Raw genomic sequence first — 11,667 nt, 5'->3', positions numbered from 1 at the left:
GATATGTAAAGAATTTGCTTGACTACATGAACCATGTATAGCACTTTCTCTTTTACATCTCTTTAAGTAAAAATCAACATGATCGCGTTTATGTATACAGTGAAGTCTGATACAGCGTATCTCGAAAGTATTGTGTGGCCGTCATTGTTGAGCACCCAGCATAGCTTGAAGTTTACCTATTCGGTAATTGAAAACCAGTGTGGAGGCAACAGGTAACCACGTTTCACAGCTCACTCTTGGGCTTGGATTCAGTCAATGTAAGTCTGCTCACTAGTGAGCAGTTTGTGTATACCTATGTGCATGCTGGGGTTTATTTTACATAGTTGGTTACTTGTGCCTATAGTCTAAATGCATACTTTACATCCCTGCTATAATTCTGTATTGCCTACTGTTTTCCAGAGCCATATTAGATTTGCAGACATTCTTCATGTGCAGACATGAAGTTCTGTTCATGATTTGAAGTCAGAAAAATGTACAAAGTGATGGGTTCCATGACATTTTGCACATTTATATAAGGAATTTTAATACGAATGAAATTATGTCATTTGTGGGTAAAAGGTAGTACCAAAAAGCATCATGTTAGGTGAGATAAGCGATACTCAGAAAGAAAACTATTACATGCTTCAGGTAGTATGTTGTTAGGGAACGAAGACCACTAAAAAAGGGTGGATATTTCGATGTTTTGTCTTAGGGTTCTACTCAAACATGCTCCAAAGCCAAGTGTCTTACTGTTCTGTTGTGACAGAGTACTTCAACCAAGCCAAGTTATAGAAGAAAGAGTTCGTAGGGGGCTTATAAGTCCAAAAGGTTAGAGTCCATCACCATTACAGCAGAGAACATGGCAGCAAGCAGGTACACATGGCACTGAACCATAACTGAGTCCTTATTCATGAGCGCTGTGAGCAAAACTGGGAATTGTTGGGCTTTTGGAACCTCAAAGCATAACCTCAGTGACACATCCCAAACATGGCTACATCTAATCCTTCCTAAACAGTTCCACCACTGGAGACCAAGCATTCAAACAAGCCTATGGTGGCCATTGTCATTTTCATTGTCCCAGTCTTACCATTAAAATTATTCAGTTATGTTTGTCGGTGTTGTGCCTACTGAGAGGGATGCTTACAGTTCTGAAATTATGGCATCTTCCCCTACACTCATAAAAAATTTAGACCTTTGAGCAAAAGAGGAATTACTGAAGTTATGTGTTCTCAAGGTTATTGACCCAACAGCAAAGTGACAAAGATTGAGACCATCTTTGGAGGTTTCTCCTGCCATGTCAAATACAGCAAGCAGGCCTACTCAAGCAGTACCCCACATTCAGCCTGTTCTTGCCTGGTGTTTACTGAGATTTCACATCAGGTCCTGCCACTAACTACAACATGGTCTCCATTTTTAAAACAACAAGTTTTTTGTTTTGTTTTTTGTTTTCTTTTTTAATAAAAGCTTAATTTCTCAGTTTATCTCACTGAATGCTTGTTTTAAAACCTAAACTTCAGAAACAGAATACTATCAAGCAAAAACCAAAAGTAAATTCTCCTAAATACCCATTAATTCTCCTAACTACCCGTTACGTAGTTAAGCAAATGTAACATTTATTTTCTCTCTAAAGTGTATTTAGAATTGTGCTTGTGATGGAGTAAGAATAACAAGAAATTGTTAGCAGTGCTGTAAGGACATATTGGCTTGGGGTGTTTTTCATGGGTACATGAGAATGGCCTGTCATTAGCTTATTCCCTCAACATGTCTTATTTATTTTCAAGAAAACTAAATAGAGCCAAATGTCACATCTCTAGTCTAGGCATGTACTTCCTTTCTACTATCCATGAAGGATTGTCCTTACTCCTCAGCACCAAACCAGCTGCAGGAGTGAGAAGTGAGCTGCTCTCTATTACATGGATTTTAGGCTGTTGTTTTACTCATCAATAATACCAGAACTAGGCAATTAATAATAATAGAACTGGCAATGGGGAAATTTACATTTTAATTATTAAATTATTGATCTCTAAGGGTTGGCAGAGTCCTTAGTCAAAAATATAATTAACAAATGTCTCCGAATGGCTACCAAGAAGTTCCTAAAGCATGAGCTCTGCTGGCCAAAGTGTGGCTTCTGCATCACTGGTAGAGATAATTCTCCTGGCCCCGTGCAGCAAGTCCCACTGCAATTAATGAGAACATCATCTGCTGATGGAGCTCAGTGTCCTACGTTTGTGCAAATACATTCAAATGATTATTTACTCAAATGAGGATTAATTAAACACAGAGCTGTTCTCCTAGTTTAAAAGCACACTTTCTTAAGCACATTAGGTTCTAAAAATCAGGTATTGCATTTTTTGTGAGCTTAAGTAATTAGGCTTACCTTCAGTAAATAAATTTGGTCTATTTCTGAAATTTACACTAAATCTGCAGAAAGCTTGCATGGTGAAAAATTATGTATCAAAGTCTTTTTTTTTTTTTTTTTCTCAAACTTGCAGCATATGGAACAAAGAAACTTGAAGTATTTGCTGAAACATTGTAGGTGCCTAGACTTTTTTCTTTTTATCTACTTGGATTATTCTGTTTCTCCTAAAAGTTGAGAAAACAACATTAATACTTTTTTCTGAGTTAAAATACTGTTCTGAAAATGTCTGGCAAATGTACTGATGTGTTCGTAGTTTTCAGTTTTCTGGTCCTTGATCGTATTGAAGACTTAATAGTCTTTATTTTAGACCATTAGTGGCCATAAAGTTATTTTATTTTGATGCTTTAAAATTTCAAAATGGGCAGACCTTTATTTCATTTTCCAATTCAACCATCATGTAAAATAATAGCACTTCAATACAGCATTTTAAAAGACACAATGTAAATTAGGCATACATAAGCCTTAAAATTTTACTAACAAAATCCAAATATAAATATATTTCACTTATGTGCATTTTTGGAAGGGGCAGTCTTCAAAGACAGGTCAGTGGGTGCCACGGGGTGGCAGGTGCACAAAGGCAGCAGAGGGAGATGGTGGGAGGTGTTCAGGAGTTTCACCTGTTGCATCTCCATCACCCCTTCGCTATTTTTTGTCAACTGGACACAAGCTGGAGTCTCCCTGAGGAGAACCTCAGTTGAGAAAATGCCTCCATCAGATTTTCTAGAGGCAGGTCTGGAACACTTCCTCTATTGGTTATTGATGTGGGAGGGTCTTGGAGAGCTCCAGCCACTATAGGTGGTGCCACCCTGCATTGAATAAGAAAGCAGACTGAGTGAGCCATGGAGAACAGACCTGTAAGCAGTGTTTCTTCATGATCTGCTTCAGTTCCTGTCTCCAGGGTCTCGCCATGATTCCCTGCCCTGGCTTCTCTTCATGATGGACTATAAACTGTAAAGTGAAATAAACCCTTTCCTCCCCAAATACTTGTGGTTAGTATTTTCCGAGTAGTAGAAAGCAGACGAGGACAAACCTCAGAACAATCCTCCCAACAACACTGCACTACCCATGTTCCCTGACACGCGCTCTTACGAGCAGTAAGTACTCTCTCTGGATGTGCCTGTTCAGGATAGTTCATGTAATTAGAAATATGCATCCAACCTGGTTCTTCTTACTGCTTCTGCTTAACAAAATGGTTTCAAAACTTCACTAAACAAACAACAACAAGTCAGGCACTTAAGGGCACTGAGATATAGGCCGAGCACTGAGAGTTACTTAACCTTTTTAAATAACATGCCACTTCACTGTGTTAGCAGGCTTTACTTGAGCACTCTCATGTTGCCAAATAGTTGGGATTTTTGCTCTTTCTTAACAAGACAGAATGGCGGTGTGTTAGCCCTGACATCCTTTGTTTCCAGAATACAACCTTTACTCATGATGATGCTCAAGTCAACCGTTACTATCAACTCAGAATTTAAATTCTGAAAAAGTTAAGAATTTCACGTCCCAGTGGTTTACTGTGAGGCTTTTATCTGTTGAAACATGCACACCTCATGTGTGACTAAAGGAAGCGTTGCTGTGGGACTCAATGATCTCACCCTTGTTACTCTGACCTTAATAAGTGGAATCTTGCCAAACATGCAAGGTTCCCTCCACACCTGCTGCTACTCCCACATCAGAAGGGAAGACTTCAAAGAGAGCTCCTTGATTATTTGTTAGAGACGAAATGATAGTCACTTTTAGGTCACTGTGTTCCCCTAGCATTTATTTGTACAAGTCCTGACACATGTTAATTTTACTTTTCACCCTAAGTGGATCTACGTACCATTGAATTTAGTAGTATCAAACTGAATTGTATCAATAATCAGTGTTTGAAATGAAAGTACAGCATGATATGGCAGTGGCCTTACTTAAACTTGACTTCATTCGTCAATTTGTTCCTAAATGACCAACACTTAAATTTTACCTAGTAAGAACTCCACTTCTCAGCTATCTCTACAAATTTGTTTCATTATTATATTGAATTCTAAAAAAAAAAAAAAAAAAAAAAAGGTTTTTAATAGAATGGTTTCAAGTTCAACCTCCTGGATTTTGTTGTTTGTTTTTGGTTTTCATTTCAGTGAGGCTGTTTTGAGGGCACTTACTGTTCTGTTGTACTGTGGTATCTAAATAAATGTATTACTTAATATATTTTTGGGAAGAACTTACTTTTTAAACTAAAGTGTAATTCTTTGAACAGTCATTGAACAGCACTCTTTACTGGGGTCCAGAGGATAGCTATACTATTCATTTCAAGTGAGTAAGTTTATTAAGAATGTAGCAAGAAAAACCAAAAAGTTAATAGCAAGAAGCAGATAATTAGAAACAGCAGATAGATAGCAAAACATCAAATCAGACACAACATACAACAGGAACTAGAGTAGCCTGATTGAAAGAACAAACAAAGGTAACCTCAACTCATGTAGTACCCAACAGGAATCCACTGGGAAAGACGCAGCTGTGCTAGAGTCTTCAATCAAGAGTCTCGACCACTGAGTTCCCAGCTTCTCCTTCTCACTGCAGCCATTTTCATACCATGGGATAATTATTATGTCTGTGGACCACATTCTCTTCCTATCTGCTTTCAAGGAAACAATGCTTTTCACGCCTGGGCTATTTCGCTCTTTTTCTTTGTCCTTGTCACAGGCTTAGGGGGCTGGGCTGTCCTTAGATCAGGAGCCTTGGAGACTTCAAGACAAACATGATTAGATCTGAAATGAAATGAGAGAAAGTCTATCCACTTCCAGAGCCAGCTGCTATATAAGCTTAAACAACACACAGCTATTTACCCATGTACTGTGTATTACACTTAACAGTACCTCTCCGTAAATTAAGCCTGATATCTATGTCACAAGGGGGTACCTGAGCCAGCCTCAATTTTTACCATGTTACTAAATAATATTCTGTTCTAACTCTAGTGTAGATCACAATGCTGGAAGGATAATTCCGTTTTTGGTTTTGCCTATAAAAGGTTCAAACGTTTCTGTTGCTCCAAATAAAAGATTAAACTGCCTCTTCATTCATGTGCAGGTGGTTTGATGAGTTCATATTTGGCCATTTATTTTGAACCAACATTAGAATTTAGTGTTTTACATGATCCACACCAATGTTCTCTTTTAATTCATATCATGAAAATAAAAGAATTTTTTGTGAATAAACAACACAACCCACCCAAACCAGAAGTCAACTACAAGCAGAATAGGAGCTGAGTTAAGGCTGAAATGAAGGAAATGGCGATCTAGATAGATCCTTTTGAGAGACAAGAAAAATTGGGAGAAGCTATGCCAAGCTATGCTAGGGAGCTTATTTTAATATTTAGACTAAGTTACATAATCCCATAAAAATTATATAAAAACAAAGCATAGGGGGCTGGAGAGATGGATCAGTGGTTAACAGCACTTGTTCTTCCAGAGGACCAAAGTTCAGTTTCCAGCATCCACAAGGTGCATCAAGATCCCAGGAATCTTCTAGTATCTTAGGAAATCCATGTATCACACGTGCACCTGCACACACACACAGTCTTTTATACAAAACCTAGATTCCTGATATAAAAAGTCATGAATACCAGGAAGCCTGCCACTACACTGTATGGGTGTGTGGGCACCAGTACAATGTGCAAGTATATGGTGGAGAGAGGAGAAAAAGCAGACTGGTTTGTGCATTATAAAGAGAGGCAGCACTGGAGACACAAAGGCAGAATCAACCTGATGCTGAGTAGACGGCACTGCTATCTGAGCCCATGGTGGTATCCTCCCTATGCTGTCACTTAGGGCCCTGTATGGGTCTGTAGCCCTACAGCAGCAGGGATCTGTGTCAATGTCCCTGGTCCAGGCTATCACCAAAGGCCACACAGATGTGTCTGGTCTGATGTGGGCTGTCACTTGGGCAGCATGGGAGAGCTGGCCCTGAGGGGATGAAAGCAGGAGAGCTGGTCCCATCCAGACACAGTCCTTAGGGCATGGACAATGGAGAGTATGACCTGCTCCTTGCAAGCAGGGGAGCTGTTCTCCACCCACCCGCCCACTCCTCCACGAGAACAAAGTGGGCGAACATGCCCTGGTGGTACAGGCACAGGAGAAATGGTGGGCTGTCCACCCAGGTCCAGATCCAGGGCTTTGAGTTGGCCCACCCTAACTTCTCTACCCAATCTATGAACTTCTGGAGCTTGTGAAGGGGTTGGTCCTGCAGGATATCTATGACACAGGGCAACAGTGTTACAGGAGTAGTCACAGTGAGGATCCAGTATTGATAGTATAGTAGAAGCAGAAGCTTCTAACAGAACAATAGATCATTGCAATGAGCATTTGCAAGGAAAACTGTTCAGATAAAAGGATGCACTGTGTGACACATGTTGACATACCACAGCTTCCACATCGATGTGGTTTCTTCTTGTTTATTTGTTCTGGTTTTTGATTTTTCCTTTTGGAGGGATGGTTACAAGGAAAGAGGTGGGATATGAAGGGACTGGGAGATGAGTGAGATTGGAGTGCATGATGTGAGATTCACAAAGAGTCAACAAATTTTTTTTAAAAGTCATGAATACTAAATTAAGTAACAGAAATGTTAATTCCTTTAAGTTAATTTCCAAGTAAATTATGTGGCACTTTAAAAATAGAAAACAGGCCATGAATTGGTGGGGTGTGCCTTTAATTCTAACACTTAGGTAGAGGCAGGAGAATCTCTGTGAGTTTGAGGACAGCCTGGTCTACAGAGTGAGTTCTAGAACAGTCAAAGCTACAAAGAGAAAAGAAACCCTAAACAAACAAACAAGGCAAAAATAAATATAAAACAAAATAGAATCCAATTTTTGCTAATATTAACAAGATCACAAAGCCTCTTCTCAGAAATCCATTCCTGTGGTGAGAATTCTGAAAATTTGATTTTTTTAAACACACACACACACAGAGAGAGAGAGAGAGAGAGAGAGAGAGAGAGAGAGAGAGAGAGAGAGAGAGATTGTAAGAATGTGCTTTCACTTTAATCCCAGGTGTGAGGATATGGGGCTGCATTGAACTGTCCGCAGCAGTTGATTATGATTTGCCTCACTCTCTAGCAGAGGCATGTTTTTGCCAGCTGCAGATAGTTTCTTTGATTAGTGATGTTCAAAGTTCTGGAACCTTTTCAGTGGATATATAAATGCTAGAGTCCTTTCCCATTAGGTGGGGTTGTTGGTTATTGGTTGTTGGTTGTTTAGCGGGTTGGTTTTGGCTTGTTGGTAGTCATAATCAAAAAAGAAGAAAGAAGAAAGATTTAGAGATCTGTATTTTTCTATCCTTAATCCTTTCCATCCTACCTAGTGATAGGGGGCGAAACCAGTGGGATAAAGAATCCACATAGTAGCAAAGTCCAGCTACAAGTGGTGTCTTAATTTGGGTCTCCCAAGGTAAGGATAAAAGTGGAAAATTTGATTTTAAATGCCATAAAGAAAATGGCAGGCGAAGAAAAAACAGTTATTTTTTTAAGATGTCAGCAAAAAATGTATTGTGGCTGCTAAGTGCTGGGATATCCTCCTTTTTGCTTCCAGGGAGTTTTTCTGGTTTTTCTTTTTCTTCTTGATATATTCCATTTCAAACAGGTTGGAAGAATGGCTGGGCATTTGGAAGAATCACACGTGGAAATGGAGGGACCTAAGAAATGAAAGATGGCTGAAATGGAAAAGCAAAAGGTGTCTAATCTCTCTTTTCTGAAAAGGTTAAGGGTTACAGAGTTGGCAGTACAACAGGAGAGGTTGTGAGTGGAACGTGGGAAAGGAGAGAATAAAAAAAATGCAGTCCTGGTGACTGAGCAAGAGAGCAGGAGCTTCCCACAGAAGGAAAGAAGGAAATAAAGTGTGCTATAGGGCAGTCAGGTCAGACAAAAGCTGAAAAACCAAGATAACAATCTAATGAAAACATCACATTGTGAAAGCAAAGGCTAATCCTGAACCAAGCACACTGCCAGAGGTAGAGGAGCAGTGGCCTAGGGTTGGAAGATCCCCATCAGCATTTCCAGTAGTCATACAGCATAAGCCTGCTAATGGTGTGGAACACGGTTATGATGAGATAGGATGGCATCCTACAGAAATGATTGCTCTAAGGCATTTTAAAGAGGTCATGATTTCATATATGATGCATTCACCTTATGTAAAATAAATTCTAAATAATTGGGCTACTCAAAGTGGAATTATTCCCCAAGACTAGAAGGGATTAGTAATAGCTGTACTAAAGGCTGGTCTAAAGTTACATTGGTTAACATGTTGGATGGAAGAAACCATGAATATTGGACAGTAAAATAGAGCAAGAGGAACGAATATAGTGGCTGGGTGTAGGGCAGTACTTTGATATACAGGAACAGATCCAATGTGATGATGTTTCTATTGAACAATATCATTTAGTGGCTTTATGAGCTTAGGTGAGGTTCAGGACCCCTTAAAAAAGGTCTACCTCATTTACAAAAATTATATAAGGCTCTGGAAAAGACTTCACTGATATTTTTACAAAGATTAGTCTTAGCTGTGAACAAAGCCATATCAGATCATGACTCAAGAGAGGTGTTGAAAGAGACCTCGGTGTATGAAAATGTGAATACCAAATATAAAAATGTTATTAGATCACTAAAGGCATGAGCAACACCTATGGACATAATGGATAAGGGATATGACTGATATTGGTTCTAATGTGTACAATGCTAATATAGCCAGAGATCTTTAATCTCAAAATGCCTGGTGTTTTAATTGAAGAAAATATATCATTTAGAAAGAGACTGTGACCAAGCTGCTAAGAATTTAAGATCTCAAAAGACCTGATTCTTTATTTGTGGGAAATATGGTCATTTTCAATAAGCCATCTCTAAGGGCAATGGTTTTTCTAAGTATAAACCAGAAAGAAGGTCTAGGCTTTCATGGGTATACAGGCAATGTGACAAGGATTGCCACTGGACCCCTGAATGTAGGCCTAAAGAGGTATTCAAGGTAAGCCATTGGTCAGGAAACGACCTTGTGGGCCTGGTTTGGGCCCCATAGCAAAAATTACAATCCATTTCAGTCAAGGAACAATAGCAGCCAAAGAGACATTGGGTTGTATAAAGAACTGCAGAGTTAAATCAACCTATATTCTATAAGGATGTATTAACATCAGAATGGAAGCCAGAAGATTTGTTTATATGTCCACAGGAAATTAAAAGCTCTGGATGCCATCAAAACTTATAAAGATTAAAATTGAGAAAGCAAGATCTCCTGAAAACCTTGACCACTGACCTGAAAAGTGCTTAGTTCATTGAAAATGTCTCTGTTTATAATTTCCTGCTACACACAGCATAATTAATGGCTTAAAACAGAAAGAGAGAAATGTAGTGAGAATTCTGGAACTTTTATTTCTTTTAAAAAACACAGAAATACTTTAAGAATATGTTTTTACTTTAATCTTAGGTGTAGGGATACAGAGCTTCTTTGAAGCAGCTATTACTTGCTTCAAGCTCTACCAGAGACGTGGTTTTTGTCAGCTGCAGATAGTTTCTACAATTGTGGCATTTTGTTTGGAATTCTGGGAACTTTTCTGAGGGTATATAATTGCTAGAACCCTGATAGATGGGGTTGGTGGTTATTGGTCTTATTCAGAAGGGTTGGTTGCAGTTTGTTAGTAGTTGTGCTCAAAGAACTTAGATTCAAGGATCTCTCTCTCTCCTTTCTATCCTATTTAGTGATAGGAATGAAAAAAGGGTGGGAAAGAAGAACCCACCAAGTAGGAGAAGACAGGCTACACATTACTGTCCAGGCTCTCTCTCTCTCTTTTTTTTTTCTTTTCTAATTTTGATTACATTAATAAAATTTGTTTCTTATGTGCATGTTTGTGTGTGTGTCCACAACTGCACATGCCTACATGCTACAGTATACATGTACAAGTCAGAGAACAACTCAGAGGAGATAGTTCCCTCTACCATTTGGCCTCTGTGAACAGAACCCAGACCAGGGAGGGAACCCAGTCAGGGAAAGTTCCTAACTATTGAATTTCTTGTATTGCAATTAGACCTTGGATCTTCTTTATTCTCCCTTTGTTGGTTAGAACAGACCACAATTCTCTTGAATAAAAGTAAGGAATTTATGGTCCCTAGCCAAGATCTGGAAAGCAGTCTCTGTTCCCTGCCACTTCCTCACCTTTCAGACTGAGAGTTCTCAGCTGCGAGCACTGCACCAAAAATAATGCCTTACATGCTGATAATTAGGGCATTCTGGTCAGAATAGGTTGGGACTATCATTCCACAGAACATAATCCCATTTTCTTAGATCTTAAAATTCCCAAAGTCCAAAATTTCTAACCAAAACATTGTTAATATCAAAACTCAAAACAAATAAAATTTCAAAATATAATTCTATAACATAGTTTAAAATTACTTAAATGACTTATATTTTAAAAGGAGAGTTAGTTGACATTGTAACTTAACTGTAACATTAAGTAGGTCACATGACATGATAAAATGGAACAATGACATACACAATATCGACACTTATACTTGCAACAGCATGAACAGCATGAACAGCATTCATAAATAACAGGTCAAAAGTGAAATGTCTTTCTACAAGTCGCTGTGATTTGTAGCTATGTCCACCAGACTTCATGACCTCAGTCATCTGAGGTACCACTGGAAGTACCTAAGTCTATGGGGGATATGGGTAAAAAAGAACAACAACAACAACAAAAAAAAAAACTTAATGAGTCACAGTTGAACAGGTAGTGGACTCAAATAGCAGAGTTTCCAAGGACTCTCCTTTCACATGTAGAAAGGCAGACCCTTAATTTACTTAGAAAGTTTCAACCCTTTTACATACATGCCATCTTATACAGACAGAGATCTTGGGGTGTCTGCAGCATGGCCTCAGAGCTAGGGAAACTAATTGCATATCAGTTTAGAACTAAAAGTTTGAGGACAGCTAACCTGAATGCAGGTTGGAGCCAGAACATCCTAAGGCAGCAAGATTAGTTTGCCTGCCTGCCTGCCTGCCTTCCTTCCTTCCTTCCTTCCTTCCTTCCTTCCTTCCTTCCTTCCTTCCTTCCTTCCTTCCTTCCTTCCTCCCCTCCCTCCCTCCTTCCCTCCCTCCCTCGCTCCCTCTCTCTCTCTTTCTTTTCTTTTCTTTTCTTTTTTCTTTTCCTTTCTTTCTTTCTTTCTTTCTTTCTTTCTTTCTTTCTTTCTTTCTTTCTTTCTTTCTATCTTTCTTTCTTTCTCCTTTCTACCTGTAATGAACATTTATTTTAAAATGG

Source organism: Mus caroli, unplaced genomic scaffold (genome assembly GCF_978045245.1).
Source record: "Mus caroli unplaced genomic scaffold, Mus_caroli_1 scaffold_19, whole genome shotgun sequence".
Taxonomy (NCBI): Eukaryota; Metazoa; Chordata; class Mammalia; order Rodentia; family Muridae; genus Mus; species Mus caroli.
The sequence above is the reverse complement of the archived record's forward strand: the minus strand, read 5'-3'. Positions refer to the sequence as shown.